Source organism: Malaclemys terrapin, chromosome 24 (assembly GCF_027887155.1).
Source record: "Malaclemys terrapin pileata isolate rMalTer1 chromosome 24, rMalTer1.hap1, whole genome shotgun sequence".
Lineage (NCBI taxonomy): Eukaryota > Metazoa > Chordata > Testudines > Emydidae > Malaclemys > Malaclemys terrapin.
The window spans coordinates 8433800-8453743 of record NC_071528.1 but is presented as its reverse complement, the minus strand read 5'-3'; the positions used below and the strand labels follow the sequence as shown (position 1 = coordinate 8453743).

The window sequence follows — 19944 nt, the reverse complement described above, 5'->3', positions numbered from 1 at the left end:
TCATATATGATGCTTAGGCATTGGACTTGCTTTCAAAATTCCAGAATCCAGGCAAACCTAATACACAATCTATATACAATTGTTAAATACTAATAATAATATCTAGCACTGACTGCACTGAAATCTCACCCCCTTCACTAGAGAAGGTGTTAATGGACAACTTGTCTTTCCATCATTTTAAGGAATGTATACCAAGGACAGTTGTTTAATTGTTTAACAACTCACTTTATTAAAATTGTACTATGAATAAGTAAACCAAGTCAATACTGAACCAAAAAAAAAAAAAAGCCCTTGCATTTAATGGGTCAAGGAGATTCCATAGGAATTTTGAAGACTACTGCTTTGTCCAGTAGAAATGGTTTCTCTTAAAGTTACAGGCATCATACCAATATGAACAGCATCTAGAAGCAACTAAAAAGAATGGAAATGCAAATATCTGAAGTTTTTTTTAAAGCTATAACAATTCTATTATAATAATGAACTTTTAACACACCTAAAAGACCAGTAACTTATATAAAAATTCTCCTAAAGCCCAGTAACTTATATCTAATAGCTGTAGTGTACGAGCAAATAATTCTGTGATTCAAGCAAAAAGTGAGTTTGTTATAATAATCGACAAAAAAATCAAGTTATCTCCCTGCTCTGGATCTCCCAGAGTGTTCTGTCTTTTAGGGCCCTATCTGTAAACACTGCTGAGTCTATTGTTGGAAGGAATCTTATAAAAGACAATAAAATTGCAACAGTAAACTCTATGCCTGGTAGCAAATGTTTGAATACCCTGGGCTGTAAGTTCTGCAAAGCCAGGGCTGTCTTTACTTTTACAGTGCCCAGCATATTCTCAGTGCTTAATAAATAATGATTGTGCATCATCAATTTCAGGAGGCAACAAATGGCACAGATGGTGCCTGGACCATGAAGAGGGATTAACTTTACTTGTATTTGTTTGGGAAAGGAAGTAAACCTAGGAAAACCTCCACTTTAAATACATAAGAACACAAGAGCTGCCACAGTTGGTCAGACCATGCTCCATCTTGCCCTTTATCCTGTCTCTGGCAGTGGCCCATACCAGAGCTTCAGGGTCAGTGTACAGAACAGGGCAATTATGGAGTGATCCATCCCTGTTGTCCAGTCACGGCTTCTGAGTCAGAGGCTTAAAGTTGCCTGAGCATGGGGTTGCAACCCTGATCATCTTGGTTACACACTGATGGACATAACCTCCATGAACATAACCAGGTATTTTCTGAACCCAGTTATACTTTTGACCATCACAACATCCCCTGGCAATGAGTTCCACAGGCTAGATGTGCGTTATATGAAAAAGTACTTCCTCTTGTTCGTATTAAACCTGCTGCCTATTAATTTCACTGGGTGATCCCTCTTTATTCATATTTTCCCCCACACCATTCCCAATTTTATAGACCTCTATCATACCCCCACTTAGTCATGTCTTTTCTAAGCTGAATAGCCCTAATCTTTTTAGTCTTTCTTCATATGGAAGCCATTCCATGCCCCTGATCATCTTTGGTAGCCTTCTCTGCACCTTTTCCATTTCCACTAGGTCCTTTTTGAAATGGGGCAACCAGAACTGGACACAGTATTTAAAGCGTGGATGCATCCTGGACTTATATAATGGATGGCATTATGATATTTTCTGTCTTATTTTCTATTCCTTTCCTAACAGTTCCTAATATACTGTTAGCCTTTTTTCACCGTTGCTGCGCATTGAGCAGAAGTTTTCAGTGAACTATCCATGGTGACTCCAAGATCTCTTTCTTGGGTGCTAACAGCTATTTTAGAACCTATCATTGTATATATATAGTTGGGATTATTATTTCCAATATGCATTACTTTGCACTTATCAATATTGAATTTCATCTGCCATTTTGTTGTCCAGTCACCCAGTTTTGTGGGAGCCCTCTGTAACTCCTCGCAGTCGGCTTTTGACTTAACTGTTTTGAATAATTTCATGTCATCGGCAAATTTTGTCACCTCACTCTTCATCCCCTTTTCCAGATCATTAATGAATATGTTGAACAGCACAGGTCCCGGTACAGATCCTTGGCTGATCCCGCCGCTGTTCATCTCTCTCCATTGTGAAATCTGACCATTTATTCCTATCCTTTGTGGAAACTATGTAGTCAGCAGGCAGGCTGCTACTTCTGTAAAGGTTTCAAGACCTGGGTGAAAGCAAGGAAGTTTCATCTTCCTCATTGGTGTAAACCTTGAGAACAATGCAATGTGTCTATCACATTAAAAAGAATAAATATTTGTCAGGCAGAAGGCAACTCTGTAGAATTAACTTGGTGACCAAAAGCCATTATTGCCTCTTATTATCTGCACTTGTTAAAGAAATACCTCCCCCCGTGGTTGTTCATCCTGAATGTCATGCAGGGCAGCCCAGAGGATTCAGGGGGCCTGGGCAAAGCAATTTCGGGGGCCCCTTCCATAAAAAAAAAGTTGCAATACTATAGAATACTATATTCTTGGGGGGGGCCCTGCGGGGCCCAGGGCAAATTGCCCCACTTGCCCCCCTCTGGGCGGCCCTGATGTCATGCATATTTGATAAGATCCACATTTCGTGTGCTGGGTGGATTTTGATTTGAAACAAAATAGGAAATATGTTTAAATTCAGAGATTGAAGAAGAGATGAGTAGAGTGTGTGTACGTACACACACACACACACACACACACACACACACACAGTGTCTTTAGGCCACAGAGAGGATTTCAAGTTCTGTTAATTTATTGTCAGTACATCCCAAAACAACTCAGGAGGAAGGAGTTGAAAAAAGAAGGGCATTCTCACACAGAACCTTCAGAACTGCAATGCCCAAGCACAAAGTAGCTGAGATAAGGAGTGCTGTCTTATCTCAGAATTTCCTTGCTTTGTGTTTTTCGTGATCTTCACCTTAATCAGAGGCTAGTGTAGAATTCTATTTTCTAGCCAAGCAAAAACAATCTTGATAAATTAAATTTATTAATTTACTGCCTGTCTGAAAGACTCCTGAACCTGGATAGATTCATTGACCGTTACATCTGGCCTAAGAGAAAAATTAAATCTGGATCTGGCTGCCTGCCTTAGTTTCCTTGTGAATGCCACTGTAGAGCGGGGAGAGGGGGAGAGGAGGAGGATGATTTACCCACCTGCCACATTTTGCTAAATCTTTCTTCCAGCTTCCCTCAATGAGTTGTGGCCCAGACTGTCCATAACTAAGACCCTCTGGAGAATAACAAAAGACAAATTCCTGCAGTCAGAGGGACTGATATAATCTCTCCCATTCCTTCTGGTGCTTTCTTCACCTTATCAGCATTATCCAGCATTATCTAGGTTGAGCCTCAGTCAGCTAGCTTTTAATCTCTAATAGATATCAGGTAAGTCTCTCTACCCCAAATGACAGATCGGAGAATATGGAGTTGAGTGTCATCTGCATATTGAAAATACTGCAGCCCACACTTTCTTGCTAACCTTCTTAAATCCCATACACACTCAGAAGAAGAGGCAGAAAAGTTGGCCAATACTACTCAGATCTCCCACAAAGAAGAGAAAGCACTCAAGCAATTCCATTTTCTCTTGCTGGTTCTACAAACTCATCATCCATACTTCATGGTCAATGGTATTAGATGACAGGTTTCAGAGTAGCAGCCGTGTTAGTCTGTATCCGCAAAAAGAACAGTACTTGTGGCACCTTAGAGATATGTTCCATTCTATGCATCTGATGAAGTGGGCTGCAGCCCACGAAAGTTTATGCTCAAATAAATTTGTTAGTCTCTAAGATGCCACAAGTACTCCTGTTCTTTTTAATGGTATTAGAGGCATCTGACAGACCTAAAAGTATCAGCACAAATATCTGATCTTTATTTATCACTAGGAAAAGATTCTATGTATGTACAGAGCCAAGCACAATGGGGTCCTGGTCCATGACTAGTGCTGTTAGGTGCTAAAGTATACAACAAGGGTCAGCAACCTTTCAGAAGTGGTGTGCCGAGTCTTCATTTATTCACTCTAATTTAAGGTTTCGCGTGCCAGTAATACATTTTAACGTTTTTAGAAGGTCTCTTTCTGTAAATCTATAATATATAACTAAACTATTGTTGTATGTAAAGTAAATAAGGTTTTTAAAATGTTTAAGAAGCTTCATTTAAAATTAAATTAAAATGCAGCGCCCCCCTGACCGGTGGCCAGGACCCGGGCAGTGTGAGTGCCACTGAAAATCAGCTTGCGTGCCACCTTCGGCACGCATGCCATAGATTGCCTATCCCTGGTATACAAATTAATAATAATAATAATAATAATAATGAAAACAGGCTTTATCTCTGTACCATACTCAGGATGAAGGTCACATTAAATAGGGCCAAGGAAATCCAAGGACTCTAGACTTTCTTCACACTCACCTTTTCAATCTGATAAGGTATATTTGAGACAAGATGATAACTGGAGAGGTTGCTGACCTCAAGCAATTAACTGAACAAAGATCTAAAATTGTTCCATTACCAGATGCTACATCTTTCCCCACCTTGAGGAATAATTGAAAATCAACTCTAGTAAAGCCCTGGAACCTCCACGTTGGCTTACCCCAGCCAAATCCCTGTCCCTCTCAACTCTCAGCCCACACATCCTCTATCATCGCCAGAACCTCAGTGAGAGGCACTGCTGAAACCCAAGCAGAAAGCTTTTATGCCAGCCACCCAGGGCTCTACTAAGTTAGTGGTAGATAGTTCAAGCAGACTCTGTGAAACCTTACCTGCAAAATAACATGAAAATTCCTCAGTGAGAGATACTCCATCACCAGACGCAAATTAGCTAGATTAACCACCCTGTACAGTTCTGCCCAACAAATGCTCTGCTATGGTGAAGGTGAAGTTACTCTTCTTCAAAGCCAGGGAATAATCTTTTCAAAACCTTTTTGGATACCATTGGTCACAGTGAGAAAGACTTCTGCCACCAATGCCATATCATTGTCTCCTCCTGTTTCATCAGCAGGAGACAATCAAAATACCACTGTGACCAGCAAATTTAAATGGCTACTTCCCTGACTTCAACACCCACTCCATCAATAGTTTAGGTTAACAGTTCATTATAAAATGCCTCACCATCCACTGGCTGAGTGGCCTGTGGATAAGGTAATTCTCTCCTTCAGAGACTTCTGAAACCTAGCACAATCCCATTAGTCACTGAGGATGGGCTATCAAAAGAAGACCTTTACCCTTGTCCCAGAACTGAAGAGATGGTGGTCAGCCTATGACCTCTAAGAATTGCTATACTGGGTCAGACCAGTTACCCATCTAATTTGGTAGCTGCCTCTGACACTGGTGAGTATAAAGTGCTCCAGAGAAGAGTACCAAACTACCACCTCCTCCCCACCCAAAGTTCAACACTATGGAATAATTTGCCGTAGGGGAATCCTTGTTTTCCCAACCCCCATCAGTCAACAATTGGCTTATGCCCTGAAGCAGAAAGATATATATATATATATATATCCCTTTTTGCACCCCATCTAACATAAATATGGATCTTCTTAACCACATCAATGGCCAATCCTTTTTTGAATCCTACTAAAAGTCTTGACCTCAACAATGTCATCCAGCAGCAAATTCCACAGATTAGTTACCCTGTTACCTCTAATTCTATCCCAAAACCCAAATTCCAGTGTTTGGCCAGCTGAATGTTGAGCCAGAAACTACCTGGGACAGTCCCATGGTTGTCATGGTGGCCATAGGATCTTAAGCTAACTCTGAAGAGCTGTCTGACAATGCCTAGGCAGGTGGTGAGCTGCGGCTACTACTTAGTATGCTTACCATGTTCATTTTAACATTACTTCACCTTGTCCCCTATCCTTTTCTATCTGCTGTATCTTGTCACACTCCTAGACTGTCAGGTTTCTGAGGCAGGAACTTTCTTAAGCCTGGTCTACTCTTAAAACTTAGGTCAACATAGGTACAGTGCTCAGTGGTGTAAAAATTGCAGACTTAACCCCCGCTGTAAACGCAGCTACGTTGATGGAAGAATGCTTCTGTAAACCTAGCTACCATTGCTCAGGGAGGTGGTGTTCCTACACTGATGGAAAAACTCCTTCCATTGCTGTAGTCTGTGTCTACGCTACAGGGTTACAACAGCATAGCTACAGCCCCATAGTGCCCATAGCGTAGAAGACATGGCCTTAGTTAGGTCTCTGTACCAGTGCCATGCACAATGGGGCACCTGATCCTTTATTGAGGCCTGTAGGCATTACCATAATCCAAATAATTAAGAATTGTCAGACACACAGATAATGAAGTCACCCAGGACACTTTCTTTTAGCAACTCTAGTACCTCTGCAGAAATAAAGTTCCATCAGCAATTTGTACATTAATGCAGGACCCATCTTAATTCCATCCTGCGACTTGCATACGAGCTGGGCACACTTTAAAATCTAGTCCTGGAATGGGAAGCCATCTGTGTTTAGAGCCAGATGCAGCCAAAGCTACATGATTCACACTAAATGGGTATCAAAATAAACCACACAAATACAGACAAAGAATCAGACAATGAAAATTAACATTTCCATTAAGGCAGAAGCAACAGAGAGCATATTCATATATATTCAGTAGGTATATACATGTTTTACTACACTGAAGGTTGTTTCCAGTAAGCAGACTTAAAATTTCATAAGGTCAATATTGCATCCTGCCCATGTCTTTTCCTGTAACTAATTCTTAGTTTAGGGTTCAAGGGTCTATATTTACTAGCCATTCTGGATACACGTGGGTGGCTAAGAGGTGTGCAGTTGCTCCAGCCTAAATTCACTAATATAGGATCATCTCATCTAAAAAGCCCATTTCAGCATAATAAGCCATTTTCAAAAGATACTAAAATAAACACATTCCTTTCAAAGGAACCAGCCATCCCTTAAAAAAATCAGAGCTTCCCAGGTTTTTTTTTTTTTTTTTTAATAATATCAGAAGAAAACCTAATAAGCCCATCAGAAGATTTAGTTGTAACATGCAAATAACTGTGATGGTAATAAAAACCAGTCTCATCAGTTGTACTCTTTGAAGTTGAATGGATAACATACTAACTCTGACATAAAGATCATGACTACATTCAATTTTGGCCTAGGACACATCTATATGTATTTCCCCACACATAGGGCAAGATTTTGGAAGTTAGCTCCCAGATATTTGTTAATAAGAGTGAGCCCGATTCACCCATAGGATAAGTCCAAGGACATCACTGAGTTACACCAGGGATGAATCTGGTCGAGTCGGTCCATCTTCATCATGAGTGATAGTACATGGTGATGGTGAGGACACATGTGCTATCACATCTATACAGTCTATCCCCAGTCCCAAAAGCTATTCCTCGTTTAAATAATTCTTCTAACAAATGTCCCAAAGAGAACAAGATGAATGTGCGAACATCAGTTTTCTTTGTCTGTTGTTACTTTGTAAATACCCACATAGGGTGTGTAGCCACATATGATTGCATTATGTATCCATAGATGATTCATTACACTTGCACATGTCTTCCACACACTCATCTTCACCATAGTGTTTTGTGATACTGGTCCCTTTGAAAGTGTAACTGCGATGCCCACTTATTAAGAAGGCAAAATTTCTAGCAGAGATTAACACAAGTATAGTAGAAGTCAACTAGGCTGGGAAGTCTTCCTGTATATATGTTAGACAACGTTATGCTCAGGAGAATAAACTTTCTTTCTTCTAAACAATAATAAAAGAATCTAGACCCATTATGATATGTAAATTACTTTACAAATGCCCTTATTTGGCATTGGTACAGATCTTCAAACCCTACCTAGCACCAAATCAACAGAACACAAATCAAAAAATTTTGAAGGTCATGGTTGGCAGAAGTCCTACCACTTTTACATTGAACAGAAATCTCCTGAAGTGTTTCCCTCTATTCTCATCACCATACCTCAAAAGTGTCCCACGCTCTTCAATTTCATACAGAATAGAAAGCACATTCTTTAAACAAGGGGAAGTAACAGAATTCCTTCACTGATCGAAGAGATGAAATCATATGTCTAAACACAACTCAACACGCTTAAAAAAAAACCAAACAGCTGAGTGGTGTCTGCAGAATTTTGGTATTTTCTATTTGTTCTTTAATAGCTAGTTAAGACAAAAGTACAGCAGTTTTTCATAGAACAACTTCATTCAAAGCTGAGGATTCCCTGTAGCTGGAAATATGATTTGCACAGTGCAGTGCACTGGAATCATTCATGTCTTGCATTGTTTCGTTATGAACACAAATTCCCTGTAAGTGGGTTCCCTGCACATTAGGATTCCTAGTTACCTAATGTATTAAGGTGTACATGGTTCAGCCTGAAAAGATATATTATGTTGCCCATTAACAGATTCACATCATAATTAGTTCACATGCTACACCGACACTGGGACAGTTTAACTGAAGAAAGCCAGTACGTTCTCAGACAATAAGGTGGATTTGTAAGTGTTTGAACACAGAAATAAAGAACTGAATAAAGGAATAAGATAAAATACCTAGTCTCAAAGCACAGACAGAACAAAAGAAAAATCCATATGTTTCACATATCAGAAATATAATCTCAAGTCACAGGATTGCAGTTACCAATGCTCAAGTAAGTTAGACTGTCTACTCAGCACCCCACTTCAAGTCCTGGCATGCTGGTCAGGACAGCCCTTTTGCTCCAGCTGGCATGCTTCCAGACTTTAACTGTGCTGGCATTTGTTTCTAGAAAAGCAGAGGGGGAAAACTGGTTTAAATATATCTCAGCAGTCTTCACCAGAAACTTTTGCTGAAGAGCGTAGCATTAAGATATGCTATTAAATCAGCAAGGCCCTCTTCATTATATGTTTCTGAGCTCCATAAGATACATTTGGATTCAGAGAACATTTTCAGTACTAATTCTGGACAATTGGGCAAAATATAAATTCAGTCATCTATGTTTTCAGACTGTATTTAAAAAAAGAAACCAGATCTCTATTAAAGTTAAGATTTGTCAGTCTTCTGGAGTTTTACAAACATCAAGCTATTTAAAAACTACCAAAGTAATTTGTTTTTCTATGCAATTATTAATTTTGAACCAGCAAGAAAAGAAACAGTTGTTAACCATTGAGATTAGACACTCTCATATCAGTCCTGAACAAGTTTGGCTTAGAAATCATATGAGTGGAGGATAAAAAGAAACAGCCTCGGTTAAATATAAGTAACTGATTTATTTCCCTTTAGCACTGATGTTATAAATTTGCAATGTAAGGGTCTGATCCTGAGAGATACCAAATACCCCAACGTCCTTTGATTTCAGTGGAAGTTGTGGGTGCTCAGAACTTCCCTGTGTCTGGTCCTATATTATTGTGATAAAGCAGAGATTTAAGAGATATATGGAACTGGCACAAAACTTCACAGAAAACAAGTTTCCAAGTCATACCCAAGATTATATAGAAAATGAATTTCTAATTTGTGCATAGCCAAGCCAGCAGGGCTTGTGCAGACTTTCAGAGAACAGAAACAATACCATGCAACCTTCTATGCCCCTCCCTCAGTCCTCTGTAGTACTGGAAGAGCCCACAAACATTCATCCTCTCATTATCCTTTCAGCACTAGTGTCATTCCCATTTTACAGACTGGGAGCCAAGGCACAGAGAAATACGTCAGTGTTGCCAACTCTCACTATATTTGTTGTTTTTCTTAAAGCCCCAGCTCCTTCAGTCAAATAATTACATGAGACTCTTACCTTTCCTTTAAAAAGAGTCCATTTCTAGCCCTCATGGTTTCAGAGAGGAGCTTGAAAACATGAAGTCTAGAGGCTCTAAAAACAGAAGGCACGTTTTAAACAATAAATGTTGGTTTCTTTTTAAATTAATCTCATGACTTTTTCACAGTGCTGACAATATCAAGATTTTCAAAAAGACCTCAGCACCAAGTTTTCAAAATGTAGCTATAAGCAGGGCCGGCTTTAGGCCAATTCCACCAATTCCCCCGAATCGGGCCCTGTGCCTAACAGGGCCCCGTGCCCAGTGGCAGGGCCACCCAGAGTGGGGGGGGCAAGTGGCAGAGAATCTCTTCCCTGGCTAGAGGCGCTTTTTAAATTTTTACTCACCCGGCGGCTCTCCGGGTCTTTGGCGGCACTTTGGCAGTGGGTCCTTCTCTCGCTCCGGGTCTTTGGCGGCACTTTGGTGGCGGGTCCTTCACTGCCACCGAAGATCCGGAGCGAGTGAAGGACCCGCTGCCAAAGACTAGGAGCACGGCCCGGTGAGTACAAGCCCCACGTGTTTTTTTGTACGTGTTTTTTTTTTTTTTTTTTAAGTCATCCCTGCCAGGGCCCCGTCGAAACTGTTCAAATCGGGCCCCGCACGTCCTAAAGCTGGCCCTGGCTATAAGTATCACAGGAGGAGTTACTGAGTGCTAGGTACTTTTAAAAGTCTGCTTCCAGTTGTGGATACTGAAAACCTGGCCCTAAGGGACTACAGCAAGGTCTTTGGAGTCCAAGTCCAAAGCTGTAAGCACAAGCTTATCTTTCCTTCTGACCAGTCACCACTAATCAAGTTATTTTGAGTAGCGATTATTGTATATTCACAGGAAACTATTCTTAGTCCAGAGTTCATACATTTTCAAACAAACTGAACAAAAACACGTTAAATAATCTTGAACAATGTAATTGAAGAAGTCCATAATCTGTTTGTGGATATTCCAAGTGCAGAAAAATAATGTATATCATTTGTTGTGAAGTATTCGCTCAACTCTACCTCAAGTACTATAAACAAACAAGATTTTGCATCTTTCAACAAAAAAGATTAAAAGGTAGGATGATTAGTATCTAAGTTAAAGAATGGAATGATGTAGTCAGTCTACAGGAACTCAGTCTTAAATAGACCCATTTGAGGTGGATCTTCTCTTACACTGATATTTGGTGTATCACAACATGTGTTATTCAAAATAAACAGGAGCAATCAAGTGAAGAATAGCCTGCACCTGCTTCACAAAGTTCCTATTTAGATTTTCACATATTACTCAAACTGCAGGGAAAACAGAGAGTGAGACTTGCTAGTTCCAGAGAATTGAATCAAATAAATGACAGGTGGAAACCATGTGAAGTTAATATAAAAGCCCAGGAGAAAAAGGGGAGGAGGAAATAGGGAGCAAAGCTTATGCAAGTTCTTTAAAAAGAAGCTACTTGAATCAGCTACCATTTTTCCTTCTTTTTAATTTACATTCATGCCATGCATCCAGAAACTTACAATGTGAAAAGGAGAAGAAGGAATGGGTTACTTTGGCCAGTGCTATATACCAACTAATTGTTCTTTCAGGGAATACTTTTGTTCAAAACAAAACATCAAAATGTGAAATTCAGGGCACAAAAATAGGAAGAAATAATTTATCATCATTAGAGATATTGAACTCCCTAACATTTGTATCCATTCTCCCACCTCCAAGATAACCAGTGGGTAAAGAAACACAACTCACTGCCACACTGGAGTCCCAAGGCTGATTTTTATTTGTTGTTTTTTTTTTTTTTTTTTTTTTAAAGAGAAGGTAACTAAGATTAAAAGAAATCTATTAAATCATTTTGCATGATGGTGGTTACTGGAAAAGTTACAGAATAAGAGTGATAGAAAAGAAAGGGAAGTAAAGAGATTAAAATTAAATGGAAAGAAAGAAAGAAAATAAATGAGAGAAAATGTAAAACCCAAACCCTTGGAAAAAATGTTTCAGAGGAACATGGCTCCATTTCATCCAGTATCTTTGTCTTTCACAGTGGCCAGAACTGGATGCTTCAGAGGAAAGCGCAAGAAACTCTGTAGTGGACAATTAAGGAATAATCTACCCACAGGGGAAGTTTCTTCTTAACCTCGATCAGTGGAGGTTTATTTATGCCCAGAAGCACAAGGGTATAGATACTTTATACAATCTTATCCTATCTAATGAAAACAGCAGATGCTCTCAATATCTACATACATGTCAAATCCTCTGTAAAATATTGCTAAACTCTTGTGGTAGTGAGTTCCACGGGTTACATATGCATTGGGTAAAAAAAAGCATTTAATCAAAGTTATAGTTGTTACCTTTCCATTTCACTGAATGTCCCCTTGATCTTGTATTATGAGAAAGGGTAAGAGCAATTAATTCACCTTCGCTATGCAATTGGTTAAAGGCAACATTTCACTAAAAGGAAAAGGCAGGAGAAAGTGTTGGGAGGAGAGTGGTGTTGTGGCAGGCTCCCTCCAATACAGAGAAGAGGCCAGTGTGTTGTGTACATCATCTGATAATAAGCCTCCCCCATCAAAAATACCTCAGGCAGGGGCTGGGCAGAGAAACCTCTGAGCAACAGCTCCCAACACCCACAGGAAAAAGTTTGCAAAGAGGCAGCAGGAAAATAAGTTACATTAATAATAAGTAGCATGCAGCCAAAAGCCAGGGGAGAAGCCATGGCACAAACTAGATTAGAGGAGGTGGGACTGGAGTTAAAGTCAGATAAACTCCAGGTCCCTCCTTCACACTGCCACACAAACAAGATTCACTCCAGCCCCACTCCTCCAGATCAGTCAGTCCAGCGCCCACCCACATAAGCCAGAATCTCTCCAGCCTCCTTGTCCCACCACAGGCTCTTCAGCCTCCCTCTCCTACTAACCAGTCACTCCAGCCCCCTCCCACGAACTAGAGTCACACTAGTCCACACCAATCCAGCAACTCCGGCCCCCTCCACCCCCCCAACTGGAGTCACTCCTGCCCCCTGCCACGAATTAGATTCACACTAGTCTACCTCAGTCCAGTCACTCCAGCCCCCTCCATGCCTCCAAACCAAAGTCACTCCAGCCCCGCAGCACAAACCAGAGCCACCACTGCCCCCTCCTCCCTCACCCAAATCGGAGTCACTCCTGCCCCCCCCCCCCCCAAACCAGTTTCACTCCAGTCCGTACATCGGGTCACTCCAGCCCCTGGGCCAGTCTGGTCGCACCCCAAAGGGGATGGGGGCGCCTCCCCTCAGGGACCCCATCCCATCCCTGCCCTCTCACCTGCCCTCCCCGCCGGGCTCCCCGGGCTGCGCTGGGCTCCGGCTGCCGGGGCTGCGTGTTGCTACCGTTGGCAAGTAACAGTCTCCACGACTACGGTCACTATGGCGCCTCGCGCGGGGTCTCGAGGCAACTGTTGCTACCCTCTCGTCTTACGTCACATGCAGGCCTCGCCCTCTTCCCGAGGAAAGGAGGCGGCCTGGGTTCCGCGGCCCCTGGTTGGCCCTAGGGCTGTCGCTCACATAGAGGGCGGGGCGGGCTCCGGCCAATCATGTGGGGGTAAGGGTGGGGCCGGGAGTTGGCGCGCGCTTTGGCGCTTCAATTGGAGGGAGGAGAGAACGTTCAGGGGCGGGAGGGGCCAAAAGGGGGCGGGGTCACCTCAGCCGTCATTCTGGGGCATGACCCTCCCCCCGCCTCCTCTCCGCCCGGCGCGGGGGCGGCGGCGCGCAGTGAGCGCGGAGCCCCGGGAACCGGGGAGTCACCTCAGCCAGTCGGCTGCTGCCCCCCTCCCCCCGGGCAACAGCCTCAGCTGGGGCGGGTGAGGGCGTCATGGGGGCAGGAGCTGGCCGGATTGAGGGGGTAATGGGTGGGGCTGCTGTGGGAGAAAGGGCAACGGGCTAATAGGGGTCGGAGCAGGTGGGGATGAGAAGGGAATGGGGCAGGGACTGGTGGGAGTGAGGGGAAGGGGGGCAGTAATGGGATGGGGTGGTAATGGGGGTTGGAGCTGGTAGGGATGAGAGGATAAGGGGGCAGGGACTAGGGGGTGAGGGGATAAGGGGGCAGGGTGAGAGGGTAAGGGGGCAGGGACTAGGGGGTGAGGGGATAAGGGGGCAGGGTGAGAGGGTAAGGGGGCAGGGACTAGGGGGTGAGGGGGTAAGGGGGCAGGGACTAGTGGGGGTGAGGGGAAGGGGGGCAGTAATGGGATGGGGTGGTAATGGGGGTTGGAGCTGGTAGGGATGAGAGGGTAAGGGGGCAGGGACTAGGGGTGAGGGGATAAGGGGGCAGGGTGAGAGGGTAAGGGGGCAGGGACTAGTGGAGGTGAGGGGATAAGGGGGGCAGGGTGAGAGGGTAAGGGGGCAGGGACTAGTGGAGGTGAGGGGATAAGGGGGGCAGGGTGAGAGGGTAAGGGGGCAGGGACTAGTGGAGGTGAGGGGATAAGGGGGGCAGGGTGAGAGGGTAAGGGGGCAGGGACTAGTGGGGGTGAGGGGATAAGGGGGACAGGGTGAGAGGGTAAGGGGGCAGGGACTAGTGGGGGTGAGGGGATAAGGGGGGCAGGGTGAGAGGGTAAGGGGGCAGGGACTAGTGGAGGTGAGGGGATAAGGGGGGCAGGGTGAGAGGGTAAGGGGGCAGGGACTAGGGGGTGAGGGGATAAGGGGGGCAGGGTGAGAGGGTAAGGGGGCAGGGTGGGGGAGTAATGGGGCGGGGCTGGTGGTAATGGGGGTTGGAGCAGGTGGGGCTGGCGGTAATGGGGGTTGGAGCTGGTGGGGGCAGGATGAGGGGGTAATGGGGTTTGGAGCTGGTGGGGGCTAATTAATGGTGAGGACTAATCAAGGCCATAGGGAGGCAGGTCTGGGGCTGTGGGAGCAGAATGGGGTACAGGCTAATTGGGAGAGAGGATGCTCTGGGGGCTGAAAGGGAAACACAAAATGGGGCAGGCACTGAAGTGGATGGTAGTAGGCTGGGGAATAGAGACAGAACCCGCGTTTGTTCTAGGACACAGGTTCATGCCCCTATTCTTGTGAAGAGAACCGCAAGCTGTTTAATGATGATAAGTGGTGAGGACTTCAATTTCCCTTCTCATCCAAAAGACAGCCCATTCCACACTCCTCCATCACCATGCTGTGGCATTAGCTTCAGTGCTGAGCATCACCTTCTAAATAACCAGCACCACCTGGGTGTTCCTTTACCCACGCACTGACTAGAACTGACCCCTACTTACCTTGTCAGACATGCAAAGTTCTCAGCCTACAGCCATGAGTCCTAATTTCCCCTTATTGACTATGATTTTTCACCTTTCTCCCTAAATTCATCTGTTTTGTTACAAATTGTAACATAAAGGCTTCAGCCAAGATCTTGTGCTAGGTGCAGTATGTGAACATAGTGAAAGATGGTCTCTGTATTGAAGAGTTTACTGTCTAAATAGATAAGACAGGTAACAGGTTGGGGGAAAGTAGAGACACAGAGAGTGGAAGGGACTTGCTTGCCCAAAGTCACCCAGCAGGTCAGTGACTATTGATGGATAAGCTTGTTGGATAGATAGATTTGACTAGATATTTGAATCTTCACCTTTCAGTTTGTTTGCATTTTTTACAAGTGAAATTCTTGCCAGTTAAATATTAAAGAGCTGCTGTTGCATTATTGGAAACTGCCAAATCTCTCTGGAAACGGTCTGCTTATAGATTAGCTGCATTTCTGTTCCCTCACCCCCTTACCACACATGGGCATTTGCATGTAAACAGGCTCTTTGTTTCTTAAGAATGTATTTGCTCTTGCTGCTTATTTCTCCCTACCTGAACTAATAATTCTCCATGACATCAAAATTGTTTCCATAGCAATCGATTGTGAAGTCACAAACAACAAGCAGAGGATTAGTTTGAGTTGAGGCCAAGCAGTCAAAGTAGAAAGAAAGCAGAGATCTGTATTAATGCAAATGTCCTTAGAAATAACATTTGAGCAAATACTGTTGTGTAGTGTTGCTGTAGGCTGTTAAACAGCTGCCATTCTCACCCCAGAGAAGGCTGCATTTCAGCACTGGGTGTGGCACATCCAGCGCATGGTGTTTATAATTTGGTTTAGGGTTCTTTCTGGATGAAATGTGTAAACTATCATTTGATACAAATGATCTGTCGGCAGAATTGTTTCTAAGTGGAATATGCATTATGGGTTTTCATGAGCCAGCCAGGAAATATTCTACAGAATGTCTGACTATATAATTTGAATGGCTTTAATGGAAAGTCCATTTCCCTGTTAAGCTGTGTGTGTGAATTGAGCTAGAGTGTGTATTAAGGAGACATCTGCTGGCTGAGATTGCACAATGCCTTCTAAGGCACATTTCAAAAGGGCTTGTCTAGAGTTAGGAAAATTTGTAGCAGTATAACGATCCTGATGAAAACACCTAATGTAGACATACTGCACCATTGCAAAATGAGGCTTGCTCACTGGGACTATTTATATGTTTGTGCAGTGCCTAGCACTGTGGGGCTGAAAAACAGACCCACAAACACCAAACTGTACAGGCAGGACCTAAATCTCTAACCTTTGGACAAAGAGATTCTCAAAAGCTGAAGTCACCTTGGTTCTTATTCTTGTTTATTTTTAATGTACAAATTCCTCTGCACTGAGTGTAAGTGTAGAAGTTACCCAACAAGAGGCTAACCTGTGCTCTCCTTGAAGAGGTTGGAAACTCAGAGGTCGTCATCACATGGAATTCCCCTGAAACCCCATCCTCAAATGGGGACACAAGAGCCCACTCTTTGGATCCCAGGAATCCCCCCTTCCTGCTTCTCTGGACCCTTCTCTCTCTAGGCAGGCTGCCTTCACCTGTGCAAATCTCTCTTCAAAGGTGAATGCAGCCTGAGATACCACTGCTTCAAACAATAACAGCCTAAGTGTGGATTTCCCCTTCCAGGGGAGGGCAGAATGGCAAAGACTGCCCCTGTTCCACCCCCCAAACTGAACAGGTGCCCCATCCCCATGGAGTGCCCATGATGGGACTGCCACAAAGGAAAGGAGAGTCTGCTGCTGACACTGCACTCCTCCTACCTCCTGAGGATCTTCTCTATCCCCCCATGGAGACTGGCCAGGTTTTCGTTGTGTGAAATGGGAAGAGGGCTGTTTGAAGCCTTAACCTAACACCTTAGGGCCCAGTCCTCCAATCAGTGCACCTCCAGAAATTCCACTGACACCATTGGGAGTTTTGAGTGCATGGAGACTAGAAGATTTGGGCCCATAATAACAGGCTATACTCCCTCTTCCTGGGAGGGAAAAATATTGTTGCAATAAGGCAGGACACAAGTCCTGTTCCTTCTTGGAACATGCCCACCCTGGCAGCATCCTCTAAGCAGGACAGAAATTAGCATTCTGTTCACTATAAAAACAAATCAGCAGGCATAGACCTCTCCAGGTAGCAAGAGTAACTCCTATTGCTATTAATATTGACCACCTGCAGCATTCCCAACTCATGCTGGCTTTGGAGAGAAAAGGACTGGAACTGAGACCCACCCCCAACTGATAATGTAACATGGACCTCCGGACCATTTTGCAGATTTCTTTAGATTCTGCAGTCTCACAGGTTAGTGGCAAAGAATAGCCCATAACCCATTTATAGACCATCACTGCACAGCAGAGGAAGGGACCCTAACAATGTTCTGGGAACATTCTCTGAGTTTCTACAACGAATGGCCAAATTTCCTTATTTTCTGTTATTTCACCTGAGCTGCAGTTTCTTAACTGTTCCCTGAGAAATGAGGTCTTTGATGGAAACACTGACATTGCTTTTTGTCATTCTCCTTTATATTTCATGATGCGTGGCAGGTTTAAACCCTTGGGAAGGTTAAAATGGTTCCACTGTTTAGACCAGGGGTGGGCAAACTACGCCCCGGGGGCCAGATCCGGCCCTTCAGACATTTTAATCCGGCCCTCGAGCTCTCGCTGGGGAACGGGGTCCGGGACTTGCCCCGCTCCACATGTGCTGTAGCTCTGGACAGCTCCCGGAAGCAGAGGCATGTCCCCACTCCGGCTCCTATGTGTAGGGGCAGTCAGGGGGGCTCTGCATATTGTCTCTGCCCCAAGTGCCGTCCCCACAGCTCCCATTGGCTGGGAATTGCGGCCAATGGGATCTGCAGGGGCAGCGCCTGTGCACAGGGCAGCATACAGAACCGCCCGACCACGCCTTCGCATAGGAGCCAGCGGGGGGACATGTCGCTGCTTCCGCGAGCTGCTTGAGGTAAGTGCCACCTGGGGACTGTACCCCTGACCCCCTCCTGTGCCTCAACCCCCAGCCCTGATCCCCCTCCCACCCTCTGAACTCCTTGGTCCCAGTCCAGAGCACCCTCCTGCACCCCCAACCCCTCATCCTCAGCCCCACCTCCACCCCAGAGCCTGCACCCTCAGCTGGAGTCCGCACCCTCCCCATTCACCCCCCCCCCAACCCTAGTTGCGTGTGCATTCAAGGCCCACCATACAATTTCCATACCCAGATGTGGCCCTCAGGCCAAAAAGTTTGCCCACCCCGGTTTAGACTCTGAAAAGTTTCTCTCTACAATGAAGGGGTCTTTATAGTCTTATTATTATGGAGGCACTAGTCATGGTTTCATGGTTAAGGCTAAATTGAGTTTTGCTCTTAAAGCAGAGATTATAAATGTAGGTTGGTTTAAAAATAAGTCGGAACATGTACTGCCTCACCATGGGGACAAATCAAACATAACTGCTCCAGAACTGCCCAAATGCATAATTGTCCCATATTTAGCATCCTGGGGACAATATTATCTTAATTTGTTATCTTAAATCAGATCTGTAAAGTCACTGTTACATAGTTTTCAATGATGGCAGATAGCCCATTCTTCATTCCATGTTATAAAACGTACACACACTGATGTGCAGCAAGGCTGGTGGCTTACCCTAGACATCAGGATTGACATCCTTAAATGCCAGGGAATTGCAAGCTGTAATTCCAGCAGGGCTGACTCAGAGCTTCATCCTTCGGAGTTAGGAAAATGGAGTTTTAGCTTTAAAAAAGTGGGGGAGGAAGTGGAGGCTGATTCTCTGTTGCAGTGCACCTTACGAAGACCTTTCTAACAGGCAAAGCAAATGTAAAGTGGGTGTAGCATTTTACATTTGCATTGCAACGGTTTAAATGACCGCACAAGGTAGCGAATGATGGAGAGTCAGGACCTGGAATCTTTAATCTCCATGCAGTATAGACAGAGGCCCTTAATTTTTGAAGTCTTCTCTGAAAGACATCCCCACCACCACGTGCGCGCACACACGCAGCGAACAAGGTCGGTGAACCTTCTCAGGTGCTCCATTGCTGTGTTTGGGTTTGGAAGCTGTGATAGATATGGCAATTTCCTGCAATATCTTTGGGAGATTTTGTTTGTATTAAGTTTATGTATCATTGTGGGCCAGGGATTGTATGTAATACCACGGGGGAGGTGGACCACAGCCTTCCAGGAACTAAAAACATTGAGGGGTGATTAGCAAATTTTCTCAGGCTGTAACACCTCCAGAGAAGTACCACTGCTGGGGAAGCTCATATATGCTGGTTCAAACTGGATTCTCCAGAGACCAACGGACAAAGAAATGGCTTTTGGATAAAATAGCCTGAATTTAAACTGACTCAGAGGCAGGCCTCCTTTCTGATCCAGCAAACAGATAGGACCTTCTGTCCAGGAGGGCCTCAATCCTTTCTGAGAAGGGTCGTAAGGACTGAAGTTGAGGAGACATCTGGTAAGCTTTCTAGTATGTATGTAGGTCTTTTTATTAGGGATGTTTTAAAAGCTAACCATTTAAACGATTAAAATTATATTGTTTAATCAGTTAACCAATTAAAGGGAGAGGGGCTGGCTGGCCCGGGGCTGGGGGTTAATGGTTAAGGTGGGTTAACTGGTAAGACTAATGCTTACTGGTTAACCGTTTAATATTTTACATCCCTAGTTGTTGTTTTCTCAGTACTACTTTCTCCTTAAGAATAAATGTGCTTCCTTAGAAAAAGCTGTGTGGGAACACAACTGTGGACAATTATGCTGTTTATAGTCTCTGAGGAGAAAGCAAATGGGAGTTGCATGTCGGTTTAAGCAGTCTGGCTTTCTGGGGCTCTCACAGCATAGGCAGGGAACTGTGCAGCCTGGAAAAAGCCCTGATGAGGACAGAACAAGACGTGGGTCTCCGCTAGGGTGGCCAGACAGCAAGTGTGAAAAATCGGGATGGGGGTGAAAGGAGCCTATATAAGAA

General features: G+C 44.2%; 1 protein-coding gene and 1 long non-coding RNA gene across 3 annotated transcripts in view; one reads left to right on the top strand and one right to left on the bottom strand.

The window, feature by feature from the left end:
• RFX2 (regulatory factor X2) overlaps positions 1–13096 on the bottom strand; it is a 102686-nt gene extending 89590 nt beyond the window's left edge. For both annotated transcript variants that reach the window (XM_054013954.1, XM_054013955.1), the window contains exon 1: positions 12997–13096. The gene's annotated coding sequence lies outside the window, so the exon portion shown is untranslated. The remainder of the gene's footprint in view (positions 1–12996) is intronic.
• Positions 13097–14569: 1473 nt separating this feature from the next.
• Positions 14570–19287, top strand: LOC128828759 (uncharacterized). Its single transcript, XR_008443229.1, has 4 exons — positions 14570–14768; positions 16387–16555; positions 17162–17284; positions 19205–19287. It is a non-coding gene; the product is annotated as an uncharacterized LOC128828759 (long non-coding RNA).
• Positions 19288–19944: the final 657 nt, after the last annotated feature.